The sequence below is a fragment of the Protopterus annectens genome, chromosome 13.part0, assembly GCF_019279795.1.
Source record: "Protopterus annectens isolate FY-2018-M chromosome 13.part0, PAN1.0, whole genome shotgun sequence".
Taxonomy (NCBI): Eukaryota; Metazoa; Chordata; order Ceratodontiformes; family Protopteridae; genus Protopterus; species Protopterus annectens.
Window position 1 is genome coordinate 111761825 of NC_056747.1, and position 26447 is coordinate 111788271.

The following is a 26447-nucleotide window of genomic DNA, read 5'->3' on the forward strand; positions in this document are numbered from 1 at the left end:
TTTAAGTAACATTTCATGCTGTTCAATGACTACTTAAACACAAACAGTGCAAATGCCCCAGAACAGACTTTCAAAGTGCTTTTTACTGCTGTTTCCTTTTAGAATGACTAAACTGCATTTTTGTGATGCCTGAATTGTACTACTTTGATGCATCACCCATCTCCCTTCACATCTAACTTCCCTAGCTGTCAAAGTGCTAAGGATAATTTGAGCTGTTATCTGCTGTGATGGACAGCTCACAGCAGGAGACTTGACTCGTGTACGGTTTCCTTATTCTAGCCCTTACTTTCTGTATGGGTAGGGGAAGGACCAGAGAGCTGTAACATCACAGCATGGGTGGGTGTTAAGGATGGTCATGATGATCTTAGTTTGGGGATGGAATTGGCCGGAAAACTACATGTATTCAGTGGCCTTGATGACGTCAATGAATTGGAGACTGCATCAGTGGTGGGATAACAGTTTTTTTGAAAGTGAAACAACCACAGTACAGTAGAAACAGTTGATTTAAAATATTTTAAATGCTGTATTGTTTATTCATAGCAGGGACAATAAACAGGGAGAAAAAGGACAGAGAAGTTGAGCATTTAATAATAGAATCCTGTTGTCCTTTTATGGATCTTTGCCCCAATTCTTTTCGGCTTTGTCTGGAATTCCTGAGCAAAGAAGCTGAGAGTATTTTTTTCTCAAAATGTGCATTTTCCTGGTAGCTTGGATTGCTATCATTAAATAATGGCAAACTTCATATCCTTCAAAAGATGTCTGCTAACACAAAGATTGTATTCTAGCAGCTTTATAAGTATGTAAAGCATACCTCTCAAATGAACCAAAAAGTGTTGCAATGGTGCAAAAAGAATAACAAATAAACCAAAAAATGCACCAGCATGGTTTCCAGACTCCACACAGTTTTAAACATATTGTCAAGCACTTTCATCAATCCAAGTTGACTTCATCAGAACAATTACTTTAGCTGCCTTTGGAGACCTTACATTGATGCCAGAAACATCCTCGTTGATAGAATTCAGGACTGAACCATAACTGCTCCATTGCCATTAGTGTATCATACCCAGTAACAAGTTGTGCGACTGTTTCCAGTTCTGTTTTACAGAACCTGCATTTGTCTGTTTCTCCCACATGTTCAATGGACTTTGTAAGCCAACATGTACATTGTCCACTATTATGAGCCACCAATATTAACTTTCATCTTGGTTAAAATTCACCTCTCCTTAAGCATTCCTGCATCAGATCCTGATTGGCTTAAGGTTGTTCCAGAAATTTTCTGTACCTGTAACTATATTTATGCCTCTTTCAAATTTCTTGCCTTCTCATCTGATTCTTCACCTTGTATTCTTTCTTTAATTTTTTTGGCACATTCAGTGGCTGCCTGGTTTTTAGTCTACTTCTGGTCTGAGTTCCATTCTTACTTGACATCAATATGCTTTTGCTAAACTAAGCAGGGAAGTCATCTTAGACTTGTTCTCCATGTTTTAAAATGTTTTCTGTTTGGATCTGGGGAGGTCAGCAGGTATGTATACAGTCCTATGATTGCAGATCTGTGCATGAAATCAGTTTCGAGGAGGTCCATACCTCCTCCAGAATGAGGAATATATAATGTTGGTATACATTGAATTTTGTATAGCATTTGAGAAGCATTTTTCTTTTCCTGTCCAACTGATCCAATAACTTTCGGGGCCAGTCAGTCACCCCAAAAATGTAAGTTAGAAAAGGAAGAGCAAGCTTGGACTTTGTTCCTAGATGTCAGGGCTGTTTTCAGTATAAATTTTAGTCTTCTAAAATAAGTTTACCTTTCCTTTGTTTTATTGTTTATCATTCATCAGTCCCCAAATATTTATACAGTCCCTCTTGCTCAAGTTCTTTTATATCACATTATTGTCCCAAACTGATGTTTTCTTGGTGGTGCAGCTTTCCTGCTTTAAATGTCGCTTTTTTGTGCATTTATAAAGACCAAATTACATTCTTGTATCATCTGAGAAAGTTTTAATCACTTGCAGTTGTGCCTTCAGCTCCTCATCTGATGAACTGTAGAGTTTTAAATCATCTACAAAAAGATGAGAAGTCTTTGGACTTTGTTGTTTCTGGGAGCCAAACTGTAACCATGACCTAATCTCTTAAGTAGACAGCTTAATGGGATAAGGGTGAGACAAAGGAGCAGTGGTGGCAGTCACCCTGGAATACCCTCCTTTGAATTTTTATCCCTGGGATAATAATTTATTTATCATAGTTTAGATGCCAAGTGTTTGCCAGTGTTTCATGCTCAATTATAATTTAATTGATCTATGTAGGGTGCATCTTTTATATCTGTAAGCACTCCCTTATAAACGAATGTAGAATACTGTCAAATACATTTTTTTGTAATCTATCTATGTTATACATAGATTCTTCCCCTTTTTGCAGTTCTCCAATTCTACAATTCTCTAACTTTAACAATGAATGATCCTTTATTCTACATAACTTTTTTGTTGTTCTATTGTCATTTTTTTAAATGACTATAAACTCTCTCGGCATCAGATCCAGTAAATAATTTATACATCAGAAGGCAAATTGTTACCCCTTGGGGAAAAGTCTTATTGATTTGACACTATGCAATAATTGATCAGACACTCTGATAATGGATTGGACATACTTATAAAGTAACTGTATGCATTAAGATCTGTTGTATAAAAGCCGTGGTGGTACAGCGGTAGCATTGTTGCCTCAAAGCAAGAGGTTCTCCTGTTCAGTTCTCGGCTGGAGTGCCTTCTGTGTGGAGTCTGCATGTCCTCCCCGCGGTCGAGTGGCCTCTGAAAGACATGCATGAATGGGCGTGCCTTCACTGAAGGTTGGGCGTCGGGCTGGCAACTCGGCACCATAAAAATCTACTGCCAATCGTTAGCGGACTGGAGTTCCGCTGTGGCAATGCCTAACCGGGAAAAGCCGAAAAGACAAACCTACGTTAGCCTGACACTACAACAGATGTTAATCTAAACAGTGCACATAGTTATTTTATTTAAGATGTTATGTATAAATACTGTGGAATTCATTTAAATGTATTTGAAAAATAAAAGAAAATGAGAAAAAAAACAGAAGGCAAGTTGTTGGCCTATAATTTTTAGGATAGGTTGCATGTTCACTCTTAAGGTGGAGTATCACTTTTCTTGTTAACCAGGTTGGTGTCTGTTCAGGGCATGCATATAAATAGTTCTTACTCAAAGTGAAGTCATCATCTAAAGATGTTAATACTTTTAAACAGAAGTTGGGTACTGCATATGGGCCTTGGGGTTTTCCAGTTAGGAGCTTTTCTTAATTTTCTTTCAGTTTCACTGGGTTACTTTGTCCCATGTTATATCCTGTATGGTTCCATACCTTTTGCTTTGTTTCCCATTTCTCTATAAACATTTTGTGTCATCATACATATCTTCTACGTTTTTCAGCCTGTACTGATCTTTTTAGTGCAATATTTGCAATAGTGCATGATAGATGCTGGTCTGTTCTGATACTGTGCATTACTTGCATCACTTCTTTCCAAGTATTTTTGTTGATCTGGTCCCTCTTCTATACTCTTAACAGTGACGATTGTGTTAATTGTTTCATAGTTTTCTCTGTTTCAACTGCTGTATGGAAATAGTTTATGGTTGCTGATGTCTTTTGTGTGTATTGTTTGATTCATATAATGTTTTGGCAATTTATTCTGTATAAACTTGTGTGCAACTTTTTTGTGAAGTGGGCAGTATTTCCAAATGATCATTTGTGATCCATGTACTAACCCAGTAAGCAGATGTAAAATAAAATCATTTGAGACTCATCTGCCCAGGTCACTCTTGTAAATAAGATAGACAACCTCTGATATTTCCTCATCAGAAATGACCAGATCCAATGTGTTGCCTCCCTCCTAATCGAAGCCAAAGTCCTGGCAGGAAGTCTGCTCAAACTAGCTTCCACCATTCACCTTTACGTATGTACTCTGGAAGTCCGTACCTTCTGGTCCACTGCTATGTTTATGGTGTCCTATTATCGTGACTTTGCCATCTTCGATGTCTCTTATACACCTTCACATATATGCATCAACTACCTTACCCTACATGCACTTTGCACACTGTACAAGTCGTATCCTAACTATATTTGCCTGAAGTCTTAACAACTGAGCTTTTTTTTCCCCTTCAGTATTTTCCATTAGAAAAGTTGAAAGACCATAAGTATTTATTTGTTCTCTCAAATCCATTTGTCTGCTTTAATACAAAACTGGGTGCTCCAAAGGCACCTGTTATGTATTTCATCCACTTTACTTTTACTTTCTGTGCTGGAATGTGTTTTACCTCACAGGCTGTTAACTTAAGATGCATTTCTTTTTAGGGTTAGTGCGACTCAGTTATGTAGTTTGTAACAGTCGAGTTGTAATTACAACACTGAAGTATTCTGCATTGTTGCATAACCTGGAATGTGCACAACATTTCAGAGAAGCGTGAATGCTGAGTTTCTTATTTCACACCTTTTTTTTTTTTTTTTAAGGATAAACATTTTCAGGGAAGTCTGCAGAAGCCTATGTGATAATGTTTTTTGGCAGGGCTGGGTTAATGTTCCTCACACAGTACAATGCCATAGTTCCCCAAGGATGGCAGCTTTTCCATTGTTGTTCTTCCTGAGGAAGTGAAGTAATTTAATTTTGATTAACGCTAACAAAAACCTAAAAGCCTTTTATATGTTGCTGCCCTTGTCATTTAGGCTTGGCAGTCTGTCTTCATATAGACAGCACACTTAGCATTACTTTTCTTGCAGAAATGTTCATATTACATATGTACGTATTTTTTTGGTCTTGGAGGGGAAGGAGAAGGTAGTCTGTCAAACATCTTTTTGTGAGCTATGAACTTAAAGGAAAGTGAAAACATAAGGTAGTCATCCAGTGTATGTTTAAACAAAAGCACTGTGTGCAAGACGGCACTGTGATGTTTTTTGGATATCTGTATGTTTCTGCATTTTGAGAGTCTGTTGAATATTTTTTGAGCCTTTGATCAAATACCTCTCAAAGTCAGCAGAGGCGAGTTTAGGATTATTTGTCACTTATGTGATCTCTGGTCGAGGCCAGGAGCCCCACAAACTAAAAGCAGCTTGAGAAGAGAAGGGTTGCCACCTGAAGGGCAAACACCTGCCCTTTTGCTCTACTTCCGGCTTCACCATACTCTACCTCCCTGCCTGGTTCACCACTGTCCCCCCACTCATGTTATCATCTTGGCACCTGCATCCTTTGGTTTAAAAAAAAAAACAAAAAAAAAACCACACAAAAAATGTTCAATGGTAGCATGCCCCTTTATCGCTGGAAAAAAATTGAAAATCATTTGGATATAATGAATTCCACCCTTGCTGAGAAGAAACGCAACAAGTTGTCTGTGGTCAAATAGCCTTTCCCAGCTGTAATGACCTCCTTTATGAAGGGGTGTTTCATGGCAAGGCTGTGTGCCGTCCATTTTAATTGCTCACTACAGTGTGACTCTGAAAAGCATAGCTACATACTGTCATCGAATTTGGCATGTTCATTGACTTTAGTGGCCACAGGCTGCAAAAAATAATTAGCCCAGTGGTGCAGTGTCCAGAGTTGCTTTCTCAGAGCACTTATTTCTCTGATCAGATTCTTACTGTTAGATGCCTCCAGTTTGTAGTCTGCATGTTTTCTCTGTATCCATATGTATTTTATATAGGGTTAAGTCCTTTCTTCTCGTATCTCAAAAAAGGCATTAGTAAGTGACTTGGCAGTCCCCTAAATTTCACATGGGAGGTGGGGTGCCGGTGTGTTTTGTGTGTGGGTGTCTTGTGGTGGGCTTGTAGCCTGTGCCGGATTTGTTCTCTCTCCTGCACACGTATGCTGGAATAGGCTACAGGTCTGCCATGACCCTTCTTATGACAATAAATTAGGAAATGTCTGGTTCTGAGATATGGTGGGAATTATTTCTTAATTTTACATAGGTAGGACAAGACAAAGTCTTATCACTTGGGTATCCCTGGTTCTTTGGAAATATAAAACTATAAAACTTGTCAGTGGTTTTAGAAAGGCTGACAGACTTTTCCTTATGCAGACTGCATGGAGAGCTGGATGGAAGTAGAAGTGGTTCTGATGTAGTGAGCTTTGCAGCGTTTGGAAAGTGCACAGGTAGGATTATTGTGACTGGCTTGGCATAGCACAAGCCCTTAAGTGCGCTGAGGACTACAAGCATTACTACTAAGATCTCCACTATCCCTGGCATTCCCAAGCCCATTATGACAGTGGGGATATGGATGGTGACCTTTGCATTGTGCTGCAGTTAATAACACAACCTATTTCATTCCCAAGCCCGTTATGACAGTGGGGATATGGATGGTGACCTTTGCATTGTGCTGCAGTTGATAACACAACCTATTTTGGTACTTCATAGCAAGAATAAGTAAAATTCCTACATTTGCAAATCCTTTCATCCTAATATGCCTTTAGGAGGTGAGCCCAACCTGTATACATCCTAGTAGGCCCAACTCCAAACTATGCCTGTTTTCCATTAAAAAGGAAAACGGTCCAGTTTTAGTGTCACAGTCCTCTAATTAACCTTGAGCCAGGTAGCCTAGGCATTGTGTAACAGCCTGAAGTTACTGGTCTTTTCAGAGTCGTCCTAGCCAAGCTGTAGGAGTAATAACGGTACCCATCATTAGCTTAATGTGGCCATCTTTTGGCTGCAGAGTACAGCTGCTTATCACTTGTGGTTGATGTCAGGCTGTTACTATTGAGACAGTGGCTTTTCCAGGGGAGGTTTGGTATTTCTGGAGAAGGAAGAGTAAGTGTGCTTTTTGAGGATAGTTTTTTTATTTAGTGAATGGGGTGATGGAGGGGATGCTGGAGCAGTCTGCATGGGCCAATTTTCATTGTTTGGTACAAGTTAATGGGCATGCAGTGCTTTAGGTAGAATAAACAGCATTGTGGCTTGTAAGCACATCAGGTTGCAGATTTTGTTAGTCTGGTGGAAGCTTATAGTGTCCAGTCCATAAAACACATGGTCTGCACCGCCGATCTGTCCTGAATGCTGGTAAATTGGCTTTTCAGGTATGAACAGTGACATTTGAAAATGCACTCAAGTGACGCATGTAATTATTCAAATAAGTTTTATACACCGTGACATACAAGGTGTGTGTGTGTGTGTGTGTGTGTGTGTGTGTGTGTGTGTGTGTGTGTGTGTGTGTGTGTGTGTGTGTGTGTGTGTGTACAGTATATTATGCTGAATGTGTGCTTTGCCGATTTACTGTACACTGTTTTAACCAAAATCTCTGTTTATTGATCACGGATTTTGAATATGAACAGAAGCGTTTCTACTGTGTGTGGGATGTGCTTGGTGTTGAGGAAAGTGGGTTTTGTAATGCTGAAACTTTTGGATTCCAGAGATGTCACCCACTTGTTCTCTGCACATGGTGCTCAGGGTATGGTGATTAATCTAATCTACTAAAGGAAAGGTTTTATACCCCCCATCCCACAGTTCTACGTATCTTACAACATGGAGTGTCCTGGTCATTAAATCAGTTGACCATAATTAAGGGGTTTTTAGAAACGTATGGACAGACTGTTTTTGCTACTGAGCATAGTCTGGGATTGTGGGATTTAATTTTGTTTTCATGTCCGCCTTTTGCAGAGCAGCTTTTTTATTATTCTCATTGTTACTTCTAATGGTGTCACTTTCCTGCACAGCTGTGAATACTGAGTCTTCTGCATCACCCATGTTAAGGAGTTTGCATTGCTGTACTGCTGAGAGTTCAACTCTATGAAAGAACATTCAGTCTGTTATGTTTTTCAGCACAGTGGGTCTTGTGTCTGTATTACTCGGCCTGGGGCTGTTTTTGGCTGTGGTACTTTCTGTGCAGAGTCTACAAATATATCCGCCTTGTTTCCAAGTGCACAGATTTCCTCCCACATCTCAAAAACATGCCATAAGTGAATTGGAGATCACAAAATGGCCTGCAGTTATGTATGGTGTGTGTTGCACAGATATCCAGGGACAGATCAGTGCCCATCCTGGATTAGTTTCTATATTACACCCACAAAGTGCCAGGATAGGCAATAGCTCTTTCTCAGCCCTGAGCAAGTGGGTAATCTGAGAATGAATGACCATGTGCCACAGGTGTTCTGTGAAATGATTTAGTCGTAATGTCCACTGTATACCACAATCGACCAAATTGATGGCTGTCAATTGGCCAGGCTATGGCTGTAAAAGATCCTTTGGATTAGTCCATCTTTGTTGGTGAACAGCAATAAGTTCAAATAATGCCATCACAACAGTTCCTTACTGTCCAGGTCCACTACTTGCTTAACTGTTACACCTGACTATTTTTAATTCAAGATATTACTGAGACATTTCATCATACAGCCCTTGAATTACATTCATATGGAGCAGAGAGAGAGACATCTTAGAGCTTGGGGTGTAGTCCTGCATTGTCCAGGAGGTTTTCCTCATTCTTAGTCCTGTATTGTCCAAGATGGACCTCATTCTTGTGCACATTGGAGGGGGGGGGGGGTATAGGCATTATGCACTTTAAAAACGTCTCCATTTACCCTGTCTTGTGACTCTGAGACCATCAATTAACCAGTCGTTGCTTTCAGTCTGCCTTTGAAGTGGCATGTTTGTGCCAGGTGGGCTTACCTGGTTAACAGATGAAGTAAAATAAAAGCAAGCAAAAAGCTGGCAGCTGCATGTCACTGTGTAAAGTGGTAAACAGTGTAAAGCAGACAGTGCAGCCTGGTGAACAGTGCTAAGTGTTGAAGAATTACATTTTAAACATGAGGCATAATGAAAGTTATAAAATTAAGATGCAATTCCTTAATCATTTTCTATTAGTTTTATTTTAAGCTGCTTCTGCATCTGAAGCAGTGTTTATACTCTGTGCATGAAGGTTTATTTGCTGTATTACTTCAACATAATGCAAAATTTGATGTAAAATTTCAGATTTGTTTAACCCTCAAAGCAGTTATTAATAGTCAGAAAAGAGAAATGGTTTTTATTCTAGATAAAAACAGTTGCTTAGTCACTGTGTCCTGGAAGTCTGCACCCCACCCAAGTGGGAGTATAGGCAAGCTCTGAGGATGTTATGTTTTGGTCATGAGTAACTGGTGTCCCAGTGCAGTACTACAGAAACACTTCTGTGAAGTGACATCTCAAAAGGGCTCAAGAAATGTAATTTTTCTACAGTGGCAAGCAAGACGGTACCAGACCTTGGATGTCTTCCAACTTTTTTTGTTACGTGGTCTGTTGAGGAAATATAGTTCTAAAATATGCATGAAAAGAAAGTTGTGAAATAAACTTGTGCGTATGTACTTGAAAGACAGTCGTCTGTCCATCTGAGATTAAATGCAACAGAGTTAGAATGGTGTAGTAGCCTATAGATGTGGGAGAAAAAGAACTCGTGCCTCATCTTTGAATGCCTAGCCAAAATCAGTAACTTGAACTGCAATCTTCATGTGAGAATCCTGAGTTATTTTGGCTATGGTTGTGCAATAAGGATTTATTTTCCTGCAGAAGAAAAATTAAACCATTTTGAAGGCACAGAGACTGATGCGTGCGTCTCAATGTTGTTCTGAAGTGCGAGGAAAGTCATTTCTAAGGTAAAACTCCTGAAATAAGAATACAGATCGTACTCCTCTAACAGATATAGTAGGCAAGCGTGGTATGAGAAATGTAGCAGTTGAAGGGTTGTGGTGCTTTGGGAATGTATTTAAAGCAATATTCATTTTAGTATAACGTGAGACCTTAATTTATATGCGAGATCTGGGTGCACAAAATATTCTGTCATCATTTAATTGTTTATGAAGGGGAAGGATGAACATAAATTACCTGATGTTCCTTCCAGCTGTTACAGTTTCTTAAAATAGAACTAGGTCCTCAAACATTTTGTTATAAATTCTAGTGGGCAGCGCTGAATTGCATCACTTTCAGTGGCAGTAGATTGTACCCTTATTTTCTTATTCATCTAACATTGTACTGGTGTTACTACTTTGTAGCATTAGCATGAATTTAAACCAACTTCATAAATGTGTATGCATATAACGGACACACACACACACACTCTCTGAAGCAGATAAATGTGTACATTTGTAATGAAAATTTAATTTTGTTACAGCTTTAATGTCTCAGCAGCCTGTTTTAAAACTAAAGTGTTTCAGGTATCGCAACAAAAAGACAATTTAATTCTTTTGGCTTCTAGTCCTTGCACATGGTCAGCTATTGAAGAAAGGTCCAGAAATTCTGCAGTTTGCAGATCAACAAACCATAATACCTGGTGTAGCTTTTAATAGACAGAATGTGCATTTCGTCTGGGTCTGTGATCTGTATTTTTAACTTTTAAGCTTTCAAGGGTAGTTGCATATTGCGAGGTATTATTGGCGCCAAAGTAGTGTCACAGTAGCTGCAATCTTATTTACATTCATCACCTTTGATGAATCTACTCGGTGACTCAGGAACACTGACTGGATAAGTGATTTTTCTGGTGTCACACAGTGGAAATACTGAAACTGGGAATCAAACCCTGAACTTCAGGATGAAATCTGTTGGCTGCTAACATTAACTCTTTATGCTAAACTCCTGGTTGGTTTAAGCAGAGTACACGAACTGGCTTTTAAAGAAATAACCATACCCTCTCATGGCGTTTTCATACACATATGACTGTATTTTGGAGTGCCACAAATCTGCACCAGAGTTTTCCCACAGATCATCAACCAAAGATCTTTATCGTACATCTGTGCTCTAGACACTTGAAATACTTTAAAAGAATAAGATTCACGATTATGGTACTGATGTAAAAAAAAAAAAAAAAAAGGGGGGGGGGGGGTTATGTACTATTATCCAGTTTTGGAAACTTGAAATTTGTATGGTCATTAAAGCATTAATTTGTGTCATTAAAGGATGTCCATGTACATGATGGTATAGTCAGGGTTGGGAAGTTTACCCTTTTTTCCCCACTGTAGTACAGTCTTGGAGTTGGTATTTATAATTTGCAGGAGGTGTAGGTGGTGTGCAAGTGGGTTTACCCCCCTGCAAAAATATAGATTTCTACATTGAAGTTTTTGGAACTCAACCATATGAACTTCCAGTTTCCAAAACTCAATAGTATGATATAAATTCTGTAAAAAGACAGTTGTGTATTAATGGACATGTTTAATGTCATATAACGTGCAGATTGCTTAGATTATAAATCATATTGTATAGAAATGTTCTTGTTTCATAGACTAAGGCTTAGACTTCTAGCCTCTCTGCTACAAAACTCCATCTAACAGCTTGTATAAGTGGTCTGAAGACCAGTGCAAGGACCGTAGATTCATAGACCAGTACTAGGTTAGCTGCCTTTGCAGGCCATTTTAGGCCAAGCTAATTTTCCTTTTAAGCTGAGAATTAAACCCTGTACTGCATGTTTTTGAGGTAAACACTTTAACCATTATACCAATCCCAGCTATATACAACATAGGAATCTAACTATTTAAGTAGTGAAACAAAAACAAAACCTACACTTGCAGACTTTTCTATTTCTCTGTACTCTCCTGTTCATCCCACTTACGTAATACAATGGCATTCTCCATCTATCTTTATGCCTGTAATACTTTAAACTTGGTTCTCCTTAACTAGAATGGTGTACTGACATCTAACACAAAGCAGCATTGTACTGCCTCTGCAAGCCATGTATTGTATTCCAGTATAAATAACCTGATGTCATGTAATGTTGAAAACCGTAATTACTTGTACAAGTATTGTACTGTATGTTGCAAATTATATTAACTTTGTAATTTGCTGTGTCCATACCAGGGTCATAGCTGAATAGGGTCCTAAGACCACCCCACTAAATGGTCAACAAAAACAGTAAATATATTTTATGTATTTATGTATTCATTTATTTTTGTTTACTTGGGTAGAGGGCTGTCGCAACATAAAATCAAACCAAGTGAAAGCACCACTCGTCATCATGTTGTAGTGAGAACATAAAAATAAAATGATATATGTGCAAAAAAATAGTGGCTTATATGCCATATATATATATATATATATATATATATATATATATATATATATAGAAGTGTGTGTGTGTGTGTGTATGTATGTATGTATGTGTGTGTGTGTATATATATATGTGTGTATATATATATATATATATATATATATATATATATATATATATATATATATATATATATATATATATATATATATATATATCGATAGATATAGATATAGATATGTATGTATATATATGTATGTATGTATGTATATATATATATATATATATATATATATATATATATATATATATATATAATTTTTTACATCCAAGATGGTCACTGCTATGAACATGTATGGCAGTGCTGTTTACCATCTGTATTTCTGCCTTGTACTTGTAGTAGCTCAAGGGGTCCTTTAGGTCATTTCACTTCAGCCAGTTACCAAATGAATGAATCAATAAATATTCCTGTACTTAGAGCTTCTAAAGCCTGCCGTTAATATGAGTGAAAGAAATGTTTGACCACTAAATCAGTTTTCATGATGTTGGACTGGATGTTTTCATGTGATGGCCTTTTTCGCATCATGGAGTGCATTTTTTCTGACTTGCATTCATTACATAGGACTTTGTGCTGCCCCGTACTGAGAGATGAACCTGTGAAGAGTTTTAAGAATTGAACTTAAAAAATCCTGCCTGAAAAATAGAACCATGTTTTATGTTTTTAAACTTGAAATGCAAGTCCTTGACATTGTCACTTACCATATTGGACTATTTTGTGTACGACTCCTATTTACACAATCCATTAGCTGTCCCACAAGCTGCCTTCTAGAACACATCCAAGCCATTCCATTTCTCCTTCAAAACAAACCATTTTTGAAGTCCCCAGTTCTGTGTCCTGGGTCCACTCCTTTTCTCAGTCTTTTATTAGTGGCACAGCGTGGTATTGCCCATGTCAGTCTGTCATGCCTAATGCAGCGCAGTGACAGTTCAGGAATTCTTTGTTGGGAACATCTGTAACTCTGCCCTCACTGCAACATCTGCTTTAACTGCCCACTCAGAGCCATCTGCTATTAAATTCCCAGATATCATGATTTATCAGACCTTTTGTCCTGTTGTACACTATCTAAACTCTCTCTCGTTAAGCATGCATGCATCATCATGCTCAACATCTCCTACTTATTACCAAATCTGCTTTATTTCACAGTCCATTCCACCCCCTTAAGTTGCTTATCGGGAAGCTGCAAGATTCTCTGCTTACCATCATGGCAAAACTCATGATTGCAATTCATTAAGGGCAGGTTCAGTGGCTGGAAAGTAGTCCACTGTTTTGTTAGTTTGGCTCCATCTATTCTGTGGACTCCATAGTAAATAGCAAGATATCCAGAACTTGTTTCTGTGGTACATCCCAACAATGTACAAGTACTTAATTCAAACGAACAACACAGAACTTTTTTTTTTAAACAAGAAACCTCTTTATTAAATTATCACTTATGACATAGTCATACATTTATATAAATGAAAACAAACCATATTGACATAATTGTAGTTGCAAACATTATGCATCACTTATCTACCCAATCATTGTCATTCAAACATTACATAGCTCATTTAAATCATACCTTCTTCTAAACCTCATTCCTCCCCTGTATGTATTCCCATAATTCCAATTTTTTCTATGTAATTTGGCATTTTGTAATGTTGTCTTTTGGCTTTTCCCAGTTAGGGGTCGCCACAGCAGAACTCCTGTCCACTAATGATTGGCAGTAGATTTTCACGAATGCAGAGGTGCCAGCCCGACATTCAACGAAGGCGCGCCCATTTACGCATGTCTTTTGAATGCCCACCCAACCGCGGGGAGGACATGCAGACTCCACACAGAAGGCACTCCCTGCACTCCAGCCAAGAATCGAATGGGAGAACCTCTTGTTGTGAGGCAACAACGCTACCGCTGCACCACTGCGGAATAATTTGGCATTTGTACCTAAACTCTATATTAAATTACCTGAATTCATTGTACAAATCATTCATAAGCAACATACCAGAGTTTGCATTTCTAGCTTTCTGCACACGTCTTCAGCTTTCTAAACTGCCTGAGGGACAAACAAGTGAACATCTCGTAAGGGAAGAGAAGTGACTTGGTCGTGCAGTATGTGATTATGTAACTGGCAAGTCATCCAATGCATGATAGCAGATACACACCTGTAACTGCATGTGTCCACCCCCCAGCCCCCAGTTTATTTTTCCTTGTAGGCTTTGCTTCCCAGCCCTAATACTAGCCACAGCTTCTAGCTTTTGAATGTCATGTGGCTTAAGTCCAGTTAGAATACATGTGGAGTACTGGAATGAAATATTTAAGAAGGTACTCTGGGAAGGTGGGGGGGCTGAGTGATGAATCGTATGTTAGCAGCATTGAGTGGGAATGGAAGGCATGTAAAAATATTTTGCAAATAGCTATACAAATGTCTAGGAATGATCCTTTTCTGTTCGTAGTGGTCATTTTTCTTTCAAATTATGCTGATGTTGTATCCAGCATTCATACTGTGCATCCACTATGGAGCCTTTGTCCATGGCCCTCTGTTGAAAATGGATAGTGTCCAGCCAGGATGTTCCCTTTCAGAGCCATGATGGAGGTACTAATAGGATCAGATATGGATAGCTACACCAGTTCTGACCAGTAATTTGATAACTGTGGGAGCGGCTTTACTTTCTTGTATTGATATTACTGTAGTGTCCATCCAAAGAGAGTGGCTAAGTTTTAGGAGTGAGGGGTGTCCATGGAGGGGAGGAATAGAATGAAGCAACATATGTATCCCAAATACCAGAAAGATGTTACTTCCATGTGGTTCTTCCAAGCTCGCACCACAGCAGCTCAGTCACAAGAAATCATGAACAGTTTGAGTACACTCATTTTGTTACTGTGTGTTCTGTACAGTTGGTCACTTTTCAAGCAGATAGGACACTAATGACCACTTGTCCGCTGCGATCCCTTACTCATTTTTATTTCTCTAAGGTACAGTAACCTTGCTAAGACAATGTAATGCCTACCTCAAGTTCTTGTCACTCTCTCAGGGGCACTGACATTGTTGAATTACCCGCAACTCACTATCGTGCAAGTGCTATGATGTCATTCGATAGTGAAGCAAGTAGTGATAAATGGTAATTGAAGTCATTAATTTTGAGCAACTGTGACTCATGTCTAGGTGTCCTGAGCAAGTGATTTCAACCTGTACTGGTAGGGTTGCCATGACATATGGTACGTATTGTTAGTGTTGCCCACCCTAAAGATTAACCTTTTACAGTGTGGACAGAAGTAGTTGAGATGCGAGAGGATCACTTCTGCAGTAATGCATGACTGGCCAAAGTGCAGTGTAGTTGAATGAGGGTACTGCTGGGAGAAATCCCATGACCTTGTGTGAAGGGAAGGTGGGGGGGCTGAGTGCCTTAAAACTGTAATTTTAAGATGTGCAGGTGTAACTGGGTTTGTTCCTGCATTCAGAAAAACACACACACACACACACCCACATAATTGTGTTACTTGTTAGAGTGCAGTTTCAGAATTCCTCCCTCTGCCCCCCCCAAAAAATGGAATATGCACAGTGATAATGCAGTCAGAAGTCAACTGATAGTTACTTTATTGGAAGATAGCAGCTCTCATTTCTGGTTATGCAAGTTTCTGATGTGGAATCTGTGCAACTTGGGTATCAGGATATGGCACTTTGCTGTAATAGCAAAATTAATCATGAAAAATGAAACCGCTCCGTTTATTAAATGTTCTTTTTCCCATGTGTATCATTTTTCTAGCACATTGTAGCTTCCAGTGTGTTACCTTGTTACTGAAATGTGTCTGTTATAATAAACTGTATCTCTTGTATTACTTTGCTCTACGTAATTTTTAATGTTACATATGAAGAGATCAGAATTTTTGCTCACATTTCATTGTGGACACATGACTGGTAGTTGTCATGAAACTGTAGTATTCATCCCAGTTGAATAACTGGGGAACATACCAGTTCATGTATAGTGTACAAAAACTATTTGGCGTTATTTGTGGGTGAGCTGGAATTGCATCTTGTAACATGTGAAACCTGCTGTTCTCTGACGACCACACATAACCAGCCAATTCTGCTGTGTCTATAGACAGAGGTTGTGACCCAAGAGTCTGTAAGAAAATTGTTTGGAACTTCACATTTGTTGAAGTGCATTGCTTTTATCAAGGACTGCAATAACATTTTGATAAATTCCAAGAGGCCTTCTCAGCTTCTGTATCGTACAGTATGCTCTTGTTATGTTAGGCAAATTTATTTTATTTCTTGACCTTTGTTGGCCAGGAAAGTCCACTGGGTCAAAGACCCATTTTTAGTGGAGGCCCGGGGAGAAACACTCACAGTATAAACCATTTTTTTTTTGACATCATTGTCTGACATGGTGTAAAAAGGAGGTAAAAATTAAATTTTGATGCAGCCTGAGCAATAAAAGTTTTTTTTTTTTTTTTTTTTTTTTTTTTTTTTTACCTACATTACAACAGATGATAAAATTATCATAATAAACAATAAAAAAATTTCTGTAACCAATCTGAAAGGTAGGAAAGTTCAAAGAGGGGAAAAATAGGTTAGCTCTGGCAGCAGATTAGAGTCTGAGAGCAGAGAGAATATATGCTAGTTCCTTTGCTTAGAATGTGACAGATGAGGGCAAATCATGCTTTCCTGAATCTGCAGGGACCTTTAAGATGAATACCTTAAATGAGGGGAGTAGACTGTGAATCTTCATGTACAGGGTTTTAGAGAGGGTATTACCCATCCCCACCTTCAGAATTCTGCACCACAGCTTTTTACACCCTAGATTTGAGTGCATTTCAAATGTCTGATATTTATTAATGACTTGGGACCATATCTCAGCTGTTGCAAAGAAACCACTTCCTGATGGGCACTGTCACAAAGTGAGGTTAGTTCCACTGGACTTCTATATAAATGGAGAATACCACAGATGGAAGCATCACCCATCTGTGCTTGAATAGGTGGGTTGGATGTTGATATTAATGCATGGGCTCTCTCTTCTAGGTTTTTTTGAGTTCTCTGGTGCTTGTTAAATACTGCTATGGACTGTGTGTTAGTTATACATATTTGTGGTAGAGACTGTGTTCAACGTGGGATTGTGGAAGTAAATAGGTGGCAGTATTAAAGTGCTGCATCACCTACAGTAACTGGATTTGCCGAGTAACGTTTTAATCACTTATGTTAAATGTACGACATTGAAGATGGCTGGATCATCTGTGGCTGCACTTTAGCGCTGTTATCACCAACTTGTCATGCACCCATGGAACTCAGAGAATTCCGTGTTCTCAAAAATGAGAGGAGTTATGCCCTTCTATGCCAACACACTACATTTTTCTGTCTCTAGGCAAATTTCTTTGAGGCCACAGAATAGTGAAAAATTAACAACAAAGAAAAAAAGCCCAGTGGCAGTTTCCACAGAATTTTCTGCAGATACATCCAGGTTAATTTTCATTTTTGTCTAACACCTTTATTGAATTATCACTTGTGATGTAGGCTAATTTGCATTCATATAAAAGTAATCTCACTATAATTAACATTTTACATCACATATATTGCTAAGCCAAATATTTTAACTACTTGCTGTTTTCTTCTGGTAATAGCACTCACTGGCAGGCTTCTCTGCCAGTTTATATTTCATGCCCAGTAACTTTGTGCATTTAATAAACTGTGCCCAGAGAAAATGGTATCTGATGCACACAGATGTTGTTGAAATATGTAATCCCCAGATGTGCATGTGATTATGTAATGCGAGTTACTCCCATCAGCTTGCCCTTATGAAGTCATTTCTTGGGATGCTGGCCATGCAGAGTGACTCCGTTCTCTAGCTACTTACATTTTGCACAGGAACCTTATCAGTGTTCTTCCTCTATCTGGAAGGGAGAGAGAGAGAGAGAGGAAGCCAATTTAGCTGACTTGTACAGAAAAGCAAGCAATGTGGTTAATAATTTAAAAGTTATGGCTACACAACTGAATTTGTAACAGTTTAGCGTTAAAGCTGCCCTTTCATCTCTTCAAAGCTTTCAGACTTTAGAATGAACCCTACAACTATACAGGAATGAAGAAACAGACCCATGAATTTCAAAACTCAAAATTTATTCTGATGCGGAGAAGTAGAAAAGGCTTCCTGAAATGTGTATTTCAGTAGACTTGTCCATAGGCACTGCAGCTGTTTGGTCTGGGATTTTGTAATTTCTAGGTAACCTAGCCTCCTAGGTCAATTGCATTCTTCTGTTACCACCCACTGGAAGCTGTTTTTAGGTGTAAGGAGTGCCTGGGAAAGGGAACCTGTTCTTCCAAGTCAAACACTAGCCCTCTTGCAGTAATGGAGGGGAGTAGCGATAGGTTCACTAGGATACAGATTACATGTATTTATTAACATGGGAGATGAAATGGTCCACATGAATCATTTTTAGCTGTCTGTCCCTGGGTATTCTGACAGTGAAATGCAAAGTGTAGTTTCTGCAGATACATTAAGAATCTAGGATCAAATATTGGTGCACTTGGACCCCAACAATAGTAAGAAGTGTTTTAGTTAATGAAAGTCGTAGAACTTCATCTGAAGCTTTCAGAATCTTGCTGTAAACCTGATATGGTTCTTGCATTTTATTGTAAAAGCCCTGTGTTCACCACCAGGGCTAGTAGTAGCATTTTGGGGGCCCCAGCAAATGTCAAGAGTTTTATAAACATGGGCAGAACATCAGGTATTATAACTCTCAACTTTGCTCAAGAATTCTGGGCAAAACCAAAAATAACAGCAGAATAAAAGCTCACAATTGGGAACATTTTTAAAATATTACTCTAGTTCACTTTTTAAAAGCTAATAGAGCACCTTTTGCATCGACATGTATTTTTTGGAAATATGAAGTATGAAACGCTGATGCCTAGATTTGACGGTCTGATCCTGAATGATTTACCAGAAAGTAAAATTTTTGAAATGAAGCCTTGAGTATTCATACATGTTCAGCGTACCAAGTCAGCAAAAAAAAAAAAAAACTCACTAAAGTAGGTTGTGTCTCTTTTACACCTAAATGTTCACTAACGCACAAAAGATGCCATTTTAAGACTGACCAGATAACCTTAACAAGGAAAGAACATTTGTAGGTCATCCAGAATTAGACTTCAGTGGAAGATGTGATCTGGTTAGTTGGGGGGGTTAGACTTCTCAGTGGAAGATGCGATCTGGTTAGTTGGGGGTATAGACTTCTCGGTGGAAGATGTGATGTGGTTAGTTGGGGGGGGTTAGACTTCTCGGTGGAAGATGTGATCTGGTTAGTTGGGGGTTAGACTTCTCAGATGTGATCTGGTTAGTTGGGGGTGTTAGACTTCTCCGTGGAAGATGTGATCTGGTTAGTTGGGGGGGTTAGACTTCTCAGTGGAAGATGTGATCTGGTTAGTTGGGGGGTGTTAGACTTCTCAGTGGAAGATGCGATCTGGTTAGTTGGGGGGGGTTTAGACTTCTCAGTGGAAGATGTGATGTGGTTAGTTGGGGGGGGTTAGACTTCTCGGTGGAAGATGTGATCTGGTTAGTTGGGGGGGTTAGACTTCTCAGATGTGATCTGGTTAGTTGGGGGGTGTTAGACTTCTCAGTGGAAGATGTGATCTGGTTAGTTGGGGAGGGTTAGACTTCTCAGTGGAAGATGTGATCTGGTTAGTTGGGGGGTGCTAGTGAGGCACTGCTGATATTCAGGTTAATGATCATATTTTCATTTCACTCTGGTGGCAAAGATGACCGCAGACGCAAGTTTTGCTGACTATGTATTGAACTTTAACAAATTTTAATAAATTGCTATTCTTTGCTTGTACGCTTTTGCATCCTCCCTTATCAGAATGCAAATCTTGTGAGATGCTGCAGGACATCACTCTAATCAAGCGCATCCAGATGGTGGAGGAAGATGTCTCTGATGCACACTGTTGGTAAAACATAAGAGCACTCAAGATGTGTAGAAAGGTGGGTGGATAGCAACAAGTGCCTCTGGAAACTTGTGGCAAATCCAACAAAAACAAACTTTTTTTTATCAATTGCATTAAATACTAGTTATTTGAGTTGGCACCCCTACCGGCTGTCCTCTAGAGCAGTCCTCTTGTTCATTCTGCATTTTCTACACCTGTGGGTATGTGCACATCTGGCAGAGGTATGCCTTTTATGCAAGTCAAACAGCACTAAACAAAAATGGAGCCTCTTTTTCTTGTCCTTCCCTTTCATGGGGAGGGTGGGGGTATTTACATAACTGCCTTCTGAAGCTTGATTTTTTTCTTTAACAAATTAGCTGAAAATTTGAGCAAATTGCTCTAAGCATGAGGGTCACTGTTGGAATAGTTTTCTCTTCTTGAGCTAGAGTGAAGCCAGAGCTGGTTATAGAGGAGAGGGCAACTTTTCATCCGCTTTATACCACTTCTAAAAAAAAAACTTGTTTTGGCTGATCAACCTCGATCCCACTTTATTTGTATTGCACCTCCCGCTGGTAATTTGTCAAACACATCAGCTATCATATGCTGCTGATTACTTTTGCACTGCTTTAATGTCTGTTATGCTGAAATAATTGCATTCCAGGAGCTTTGTCACTCACTAGCCACAAATGAAGTGCATTACCTAGGCCACACTGGATTGTTTGTTGCTGTAAGTAATCGTAGTGCAGGAAACATGGTTCCAAATGCATAACATGATTTTCAGAAGGATTTATTTCAGACTCCACCTTCACATTGAAGCATTAATATAAACATACTTACAGGGTCTCTTTTCTGAGTTTCCAAAAGTTTCTAGAATGTATGCTTAATGCTTATTAGCTGGCATAGGTGCTCAGTCATCAGGTGCCGAGGCAAGCTTTTCATACTTGTAGTTTATGAAAGTTTTACCATGGAAGGATATGGATTCTAAAATCGGTGGGCAGACTTGCTTAACTGCTGGTTTGTGTTTTTAAAAAGATGTAGTTTTCTAGCAGGTGTGACTGCTCCGTGAGCTAAGGTAAAGCATGAGCTGTCTGTGAAAGTTCTTACATTTGGGGTACAAGTCTGCATTTGTGCCAGTGCTTAACCTTTCTTATTATGCAGTGCCGAAGTTTGAACGGTAGATAACTTGCTCAGGTCCCTTTCACAATGCTTGGGTCGAGTCTCGCAGCAGGCAGTCCTCTTTAGTGAGGCCACTGCGACATATAATTCCATATTAAGAAATTTGTGTCAAAAGCACAGGTTTGTCAGTGGCGATTGAGATAATTATACTGCATATTTTCAGAAATTCACATTTCTAGAATGCAGCTTCTTAAATGAAGTTGGTGGAGATCAGATTAGACCATTTCCTGTTCATCAAAACCTCTCTCATTTATGTTCTGCTTCCATAGCACATAAAAATAAGCTGTTTTTTGTACAGAGTTTCTCCCACTACTTCAGGAAGTAGTTGGAAACTCTTGACAGGTTATATTTATATTCACATATAGCGTTGTTTTTTGCCAAAAATGAAATCTGCGGAGGCTACTATTAATTTAGTGATTTCCTTCTTGTCTGTATATTAAACCTTAAGATAAAGTCTCGCATAATCAGTTATTATTCTGTCATGGTTTTTCATAAAATGTAGTTCAGCCATTTAGCATCTGTTGCTCAGGTTTTCATGTAAATGTATTTGATCGTCCTCTTCCAGTCTCTTTCCTTTTTCTAGCCAGATGGCATTTCCAGTATGCAATGAGCAAAAGCAGGGGTGGCAGGATGGTGGTAGATCCCCTCCCCCCCAAAACAAATAAGCCACATGCATGCATGTAGTGAAGTCCTTTCTAAGACCATTAATAAACATAGGATTGAAATTTAGATGGTGCATTTTTCATAATGAACTGATGGCAGAAATGTACAATACAGAAGGGAAAGTAAGTTAAATGTTAGCAATACTAACCATCCTTTTGACTTTGATTTGCAGGTAGCCTTGATTGTTTTTTTTTAATTCTATTGATTCTAGAGTGTTCAAAAAGGCTAAAGTGCTGTTGGACTTTGATTTGTGGGACTGTAGGTCCATTTCATCATTTGGATACTGTAAAAACATAGTTTTATGATCTTTTTTCCTAAAACTTTTTTGCATGTTAGGAATGTTGTTACTCTTGTTGGATATGTACAAGCATTTGTGTACATTACTAATCGGTTAAATTACTTTTTGGGTGAATTCCAAATGTTTGAATCTAAATGGTTGAAAGCCTATCTGAATGGAACATTTCTTAGTCTAATTCCAAGTAACTGAAAGACATTGCAGTCACAAATACTTACTTTGTGTCAGGAACAAACCTACCCCCCCACAACCCTCATTTAAATATAATAATGTAAATGGAGAATAGTTGCATGACCACCGAATCATACACCAATTCACTGTACGAACACGTACACAAATGCAAATGCATGGATCTTGCCATACCCAATAAAACCAAGACGCTGTCCTAAAAATAAATAAAAAGAAAACTGAAGCCAATCTAGTGGTCCCCTGTCATAAACTCTACAATAGAAGGAGGAAACTGATGCGGAATAAGGTGAAGTCCCAAGACTGGAAAAACTCTCATCAGCCTCTAAAGTTGAGATCCCTCATCAAATTCTCTAAAGCTAGCTATGAAAACAGAATTGCAGCAGATAGTAAAGACAACCACAAGGCCTTATATAGTTATGTAAAGAATCTCCACGGCAATAATCAGATTTACTCTGAGGTGCTGCACAATGCTACCTCCTATACCGAGCCAACAGATGTTGCCAATATACTGACCAATAGATTCAGTGCCAACTTTACCCCCCCCCCCCCCCCCAAGGGACCAGTCCCAATACCAGAAGATTGCCAGGCACCCAGTATTACTGCTGCACAGGTTAAAACAGCACTGTCCAATGCCAGGAATACAGCTTCTATGGGACCTGACAATATCCCTGGCTCTGTTCTACATGAACTACAGAGTGAACTGGCACCTCACCTGTGGGCTCTGTTCAATCACAGCCTCACCTCAGACTTTGTCCCTACTGAATGGCTCACTGCTCCACTCATCCCTCTCCACAAAGGAGGAGTGACTACAGACCCTGGGAACTATTGCCCCATTAGCCTGACAAGTCTGATATGCAAAGCTATGGAACGCATCATCATGGACCTAATAAACAAGGACATAGGGAATCTCCAAGCTCTGGATCTCACAAAGTTTGGTTTTGTGAAGGGTAGATCATGCCTGCTCAACTTGGTCGGCTTCTTTGAGTCTGTCACCAGAGCTGTGGATGAAGGCAAGGTGGTTCATACAGCCTACCTTGATCTGGCCAAGGCTTTTGATACCCTTCCCCACTCTGGAATCATAGAAAAACTCACTAAGCTAGGCATCAACCCCTAGATCACTAGGTGGGTTGCAAAGTGGCTCACAGATGAAACTCACAGTGTGAAAATAGCTAACTCCAAGTCAGACTGCCGACTAGTCACGAGTGGAGTCCCACAGGGTTCAGTCCTGGGTCCTCTCCTGTTTGGTGTCTTCTTCTCTGAAATTCAGGCCAACACGAAGGGACTCTGGCTGACAAAGTTCACAGATGATTGCAAGTTGAGAGCTGTTAACTCCCCAAGTGATGTTGACATCCTACAGAATGGCCTCACTGAGACCAACGTGTCAGAACCATGGCCTTAAGCTCAATACCAAAAACTGTGTAGTCATCCCCTTTGCGAAAAACCTGGTTCCCAAACTGAACACGGAAGGTGTTTAGATCTGGGAACACAGGTTGACAGCAACCTCTCTTGATCACCACATTGCCACTGTGGTCAGAAAGTCCTTCTATGTGGCACATCTCATTAGTAAGGGTTTTGCATCCAGGAAGAAAGAGGTCATTGTCTCCCTCCACTCTTCCCTCATTAGGCCAATCATAGAGTACAATGCCCCATTTGGCATGTACCTCACCAGACACCTGCAACAACTGGAGAGGCTGCAAAAGTACCTCACAGAGGATCCTAGGCTTTAAACACTTGTCCTACAGTAAATAGACTCAAAAAAACTCCAACTGTTCTGTCTCACATCGCTTACTTAGAGGCGATCTCTGCTTGACTTACAAAGCCATGTCTGACCCAGCTCTGTTAGAAATGCTACATCTAAAGAAATCCCAACCCCTCCGCACCACACGCCCCAGAGACCTCAACCTCATTACCACAATTAACAGAACTTGCTGGAGGGATAGGTTCATAACCCAGAGACTGTCCATGCTACGGAATAGACTTCCCATACATGTCAAGCAGAGCACCTTGCTGACGCTCTTAAAGAGAAATCTTGAAGTGTGGATGAGAAATGGAAAAGTCACCCTAGGGATAACTTCTAGTGGCTCTACTCGACAGAGGCACTGGGAATTAAGGTTGGGTGGCACTATGCCAGGGTAATCCTATGGCTAGGCTTGTAAAGGCCCCAGGGCCATTAGCCTAGTACACACCTATGAACCTATAATCTCATGATCACAGACCAGGGATTACTGCTGGTGGGTACACTAAAACCACAACCACAGTGATTATGTATTAATCAGCGAGTACATTTTCCAGAACTCTGTGCAACTATTCCACATTCAACTAAAATGGGTTTTCCGCCATTTAGATTGTGCAGATGGTGAAATCCTAATAGATGCATTCAAAAGAATGTCATGGTTCCATATGAGCACACGCACGCACACGCACGCACACACACGCGCGCACACACACTAGAGAGTGAGAGACTGGCAGACACACACATATATATGGTCAAGGAAAACCAACTACTCAGTTTACGATCACTTGTGCATCAGATCTGCACCATGTACAAGTTAAAACAAGTCTTCTCAAACAATGACTTAATTTATAAATAATTAAAGGTATCCATGTTCAGGACAGCGCTTCCATTATAAACCTCCTCTGTCTTTTTGTGTAATTTATACTACAGACTCAAAAGTTCATGAGAATTGAATTAAAAAGAAACTTGCTTTATTTAACACAGGTTCCGACTGCAGAAACCTCCAGCACTGTACTGTATAATGTGCACCACCGTATATAATCAAACTCTCCGATTATAGCTTTTGTAAATGTTCAGTGGTGCCTCTCAGCTCTAGCTTGGAGACCATGTAGGGGTAGCACATCTAGAGTTTGGTGTAGACGCTTACAGCATGGATTGTTGGATCACTTGTCTATGGCATAGGGCAGTTAATAGTCCCAGTCTTGTATCTGCTTCAGCAAGTTAATAGTCCCAGTCTTGTATCTGCTTCAGAAAGTGGACCAATCTGCTGAATTCCTGCCTTTCTCAGGTAGGACATCCTCTTTTACAGAACTGATTAGCACAGCTGATGTAATTACTTTAGGGGAGGGGGATGGTCAAGCTGTTCTAGTCTTTCAACTTGCATAACACTCTAAATTAGGCATTGGTCCACTTTGATGAAGTGTATCTGGTGGGGGCTTTACTTGTCTGGTCCAGTGCAGCAGTGATGGTTGCTTGTAACAAGGTGTTTGGTCGTGGGGGTGGGGGGTTGGCTTCACATGTCTGCTCCAGTGCATTGGTTTACTTGGAAAATCTGGGTCAGAATTGATGAAATACTGTTGGAAGACTCTCTATACATTCAATGCGGAGTAGAAGGGACTGGTTAGGTGATCCTTGATTGCAGAACAACTGTTTAATGACCTAAGTGTTGTGGTGTTACAGCACAATTGTCATCACTAATATCGGTTCAGAAACAACTCCAGTCATACTGTTTTTGGCAGAGAAACGCAGTATTGCATGTGTGTTTTAGGCATAGTACTCTGTGTTATTCTGTGCGAGATCTGGTTTTGTTTTTTGAGACTTGACTGATATGACCACCAGTAAGACATAGTGCCTTTAAGTGGTAATTGGCCGTACTTTGTGTTACTCCAAAAAGGTAAATGTATTGGACAAAAGGCAAAGCTTTTAATTAAACTGAGAAGCTGTATAATTGTATAGAGTATCTGGTGTGTTAAACACAAAATATCATTTATTGTAGGTTTAGGGAATGAGTTGGATATCTTGGGATTTGTTAGTGCTCTAGCTTGGTTTCTTTTAATCTGTTTTGATAGTTAGAAATGGTTCCATGTTTACTTGCAGTGCCATTTTATGATTGGTTAGTTGTGGCTGGAATTTTCTTTACCTTTTTACTCATCTGAATTTTCTAATGGACATGATGGGTGACGCAGATTTATTCAGTGACCCGGGCTTCTGTGGGACAGCAGCAGAAGGATGGGTTTATCTTTCATGGAGGGAAGGGCATGTACCTTCACACACTTGTTAGAGTCTTGGGTGGGGGCTGTGTGTCCTGAAATGGGAATAGGTGGGGACATTGGTAGAGTCGCTACAGATGCAGGACATTTGCATGTTTGCCAGCAAGGAAGTACAAGCATGCACAGTGAGAGGCTGGGAGTGAGGGCATAAAGGAAAACAATTGTCAGTCGCTGCACCAGGATACTCTGTAGCCTCA